The sequence below is a fragment of the Sciurus carolinensis genome, chromosome 3 (assembly GCF_902686445.1).
Source record: "Sciurus carolinensis chromosome 3, mSciCar1.2, whole genome shotgun sequence".
NCBI lineage: Eukaryota > Metazoa > Chordata > Mammalia > Rodentia > Sciuridae > Sciurus > Sciurus carolinensis.
The window spans coordinates 150,728,630-150,733,060 of NC_062215.1; the positions used below are offsets into that span (position 1 = coordinate 150,728,630).

At 32.4% G+C, this 4,431-nt stretch overlaps 1 non-coding gene across 1 annotated transcript; it reads left to right on the plus strand.

The window, feature by feature from the left end:
- Nucleotides 1–3,509: 3,509 nt before the first annotated feature.
- LOC124981443 (U6 spliceosomal RNA) lies at nucleotides 3,510–3,616 on the plus strand. The gene has a single exon (XR_007107969.1). It is a non-coding gene; the product is annotated as a U6 spliceosomal RNA (small nuclear RNA).
- The last annotated feature ends 815 nt before the right edge of the window (nucleotides 3,617–4,431 follow it).

Here is a 4,431-nt window from a genome sequence, read left to right on the forward strand (position 1 = left end):
CTCTCTTCGGAAATCATTAAGATGTTGTCAAATTCCAGTGCTGAGATATAGAACCTACAGTCTTTGTGTGTGTTTGTGTACATCATCCACAGGGAGGTAGACGAAATGCTGAACGCAGCCAGATGCACTGACTTATCCAGGGGCTCCTAAGTAGGAATCCTGTGCAAACCTGGTTGGGAAAAAAATTACATCTTCATTTTTGCTATCTTTTTCTAACTAATTAAATTTAACATTGGAATGATATATTTAGGCAAGGAACCACAGTAATTTTAGCAGTACTTGTGACTTTGTCATCAATAGAAATCACAGGTATTTATTTTTATATCACATTATAGTTGTTGCAGGTATCTCAAATACTAACTTATCACTATTTCAAAATTATAGAATTTATCATGCCATAGCTAGATATTATAGATGTTATTTTATGTATTAGTAAACATGCTTATTACTATATTATGAAACAATATATTGTAGTGCTTATAATTTATTTGGGGGTGCAGGGGAAATTACGTTAGAGAAGTGAAAAAGCAAGAAATAAAAGAAAGTCAATATAGGGTGTGCTAATAAGCAAATTATCACTGCATGCAAGAGGAGTTCAACCCTTCTGGATGTCTCTGGAACATGGCAGGAACATGCTACAGAGATGTGCAATCCAAGGGCATCTACGCGCCTGCTCCCACCACCACAGGCTGGTAGCTGTTTCTGGGTGAGTTAGTTCCCCAACACGTGTGGCCTTTTTGAGCAATAGGACTGAGCATTATTATTATTACTTTTTAATTCTCTAAGCCTTTTATCATATTTTTATTAGTGTATTATAATTACACATAATAGTGGAACTCGTTACATATTGATACATGCACATGAGATAACAATATAATTTGACCATTATCTTTCCCCAGTATTTCCCCTTTTCCTCCTCTCCTCCTCCCTCCTGGTCCCTATTCTTTACTCTATTGATCTCCCTTTGATTTTTCATGAGATCCAGTCTCATCCCCCCCCTTTTTTTTTTCTGTTTTCCTCTTTAGCTTCCACATAATGAGAGAAAACATATGACCCTTGATTTTCTGAGCTTGACTTATTTTTATTATCATAATATTTTAAAATTCCATCCATTTTCCTGCAAGTGACATAATTTCATTCTTTTTTATGGCTGAATAAAACTCAATTATTTACATATACTACATATTCTTTATCCATTCATCCACCTGTGGACACCTAAACTGATTCCATAGTTTGGTTATTGTGAATTGTGCTACTATAAACCTAGATATGCATGTATTGCTGTAGTATGACGACTTTCATTCTTTTGGATAAATAACAGAGTGGTATAGCTGGGTCATTATGGTTCCAATCTTAGTCTTTTGAGGGACTTTCATACTGATTTCCTATCGGTTTTACTAATTTACAATCCCACCAACAGTATAAAAGTGTTGCTTTTTCCCTACGGCCTCTCCAACATTTATTATTGTTTGTATTCTTGATGGCTGCCATTCTGACTGGGGTGAGAAGAAATCTCTGTAGTTTTGCTTTACATTTTCTTAATTACTGAAGATTTTAGACAGTTTTTCATATATTTGTTGGTCATTTACATTTCTTCTTTTGAGAAGTGTCTGTTCAGTTCATTTGTCCATTTATTAATTGGGTTGTTTTTGGTGTTAAATTTTTTGAGCTTTTTATACATTTTAGACATTAATCCTCTGTCAAAAGGGTAGTTAGCAAAGATTTTTCTTCCATTCTGTGGGTTCTCTCTTCACATTCCTAAGTGTTCTCTTTGCTGTGCAGAAGTTTTAAATTTGATGTTGTCCCGTTTATTAACTCTAAGCATTATTTCCTGAGCGTTAGGCCTTTTATTGAGAAAGTCATTGCCTTTGCCTAAAAGTTGGACCTTATATTTTCTTCTAGGACTTGCATAGTTTCTGTTTTTTTTTCTTTTTTTTTTCCATGTTAGTGACCTTTTGCTATTATAACTCTGTGGTATAATTTGAAGTCAGTTCCTTTGTTTGGCTTAGAATTGCTTTGGCTATTCTGGGTCTTTTATTCTTCCAAATGTGTTTTAGGAATGTTCTTTTTTTTTTTTTCCCCCTAGTTCTGTGAAACATGTCATTGGTATTTTGATAAGGACTACATTGAATCTATATATTGCTTATGGTAATATAGTCATTTTAACAATGTTAATTCTGCCCATCCATGAATATAGGAGGTCTTTCTCTCTTCTTGTGTCATCTTCAATTTCTTTTTTCAGTGTTCTATAGTTTTCATTACAGAGGTCTTTCTCTTCCTTGATTAGCTTTATTCCTAGGTATTTTATTTAATGTTTTTGAGGCTGCTGTCTATGGGATTGTTTTCCTGACTTTTTTCATCTTTTTCTGGCAGATTCATTATTGGTGTATAGGAAAGCTATATAATTTTGTATGTTGATTTTATAACCTGCTACTTTGTGGAATTTGCCGGTTAGCACCAGTAGTCTTCCAGAGGGGCTTTTTGGATTTTCTAAGTATAGGATCACATCATCTACAAACAGGAATAATTCCTTCTTTTCTTATTTTTATCCCTTTTTCCTTCTCCTGCCTAATTGTTATGGCTGGAATTTCTATTACTATATTACAAATGACTGGTGAGAGGGATCGTCCTTGTCTTTTTCTGGATTTTAAAGGAAATGCTTTCCATTTTCCCTCATTCATCACGATGTTAGCTTTGGGTTTGTCCTTTTATATAGCTTTTATGATGTGAAGTTCCTTCTATTCTTAGTTTCTTAGTTTCTTTAGTGTCTTTTTTTCAAAACGTGTCATCAATTTACAAGTTACACACAGAAATGCATACAAACACACACATACAATTTTTCTCTTTTACATACATAGATCACACTATTACAGTATTTTGTAATTTGCTTTTCCCTTTCAACAATGTTCATTTTTTTATATTAAGTAGTTTTACACTATATAATTTTAATGACTCCATAATAAACCACCATGTAGTGGTATTATAATATTTGACCAGTCACCTATGGGTCTATTTGGGTTTCCAATTTATTATTATATAAATATGCTGCACTAAATATTCTGGTAGTTGACTCATGTTCAACTATAATTACTTCATTTTTTTCCTTTTGAAGATTCAAGATATTTTATTAACAGCTACTACAAACAGTAAGACAGCTCAATTAGATTACCAAGTACAAAAATCAATATACAAAAATCAGTAGTTTACCTATATTCAAAGAATCTTTTGGAAGATTTAATGGAGAAAAGATTTCATATATAATAGTAATGAAATATATATTAATATCTTTGTCAATAAAAATGTGAGACCTATTAAAAAATAAAAATTAAAATACCACTGAAGGCAAAAAAGAAATAACCATTCTACAAATAGAAGGACCATATTATTGTGTCAATTAATTTGTAACTTTAACTAAATCTCAATGAAAACTTGACAGTTTTAAGCTATATCACCTGATGCTAAATGTAGTGAAAAAAATAAACATAGAAGTGGGACCAAAACATATTAAGGTGCTCGCTTCGGCAGCACATATACTAAAATTGGAATGATACAGAGAAGATTAGCATGGCCCCTGCGCAAGGATGACACGCAAATTTGTGAAGCGTTCCATATTTTGAGCATGGATTACAACTAAAACAGATGTATAAAAGGTGACAGAGAGAAGGGGTCACTGTTCTCACTAAGAATACCCTGCCACTGCATCTCTGTTTCAGAACAAAAGGTGACTTACCAAACTGAGTATTTCTGGGGACAGTACAAGTATCTGAGAATGAATTTCCATGTCTACAGATGACTAAAATCAACTGTTCCATTTTACGAATCTCAGTGGACAGTATGGATTTATTGGAATTATCCAGTCACCCTGCTCTTTGGTTGTCGTTATCTTGCAAATGTGTCAGAAGAAAGTATGCTCACATGTCAGTGACTCTAAAACTGGCACATAGCATCTATTAATCCTGAAGAAAAGTATATGTGCTATTTTTCAGTATAATTATCATGAATGTGTTAGAACTATTCCTTGAAAACAGCCTTTTTGTTTCTTTTGTGTGAATTTATTTAACAAAAATGTTTTGTCCTTTGTGTAAGGAAGGTTCTAGAGACTAGATATTTAATTGTAAATATATGAGGAAAATCAATGAAGAATTCAGGATTTAAAAAAAGCACAGGTATCTTGGAATTCAAATTTTAAAATACACAGAATAACTTTAAATTGATGAGTGAGAACGTGTGACAGGTTGCTTTTCCGATTTCAAAGACTTATTCTGTATACAAATAAAATATGCAGCATTATTTTTTTATAAGTATTGTTTGGCTTTATTAATACTAGATTATATAGTCTCAGCCTTAATTCTACAATTACATTATTTTGTAATTTTTTATTACTATTTTTAAGAGGTTAAAGAAAACATACTTTCTCACATAAATGCAATA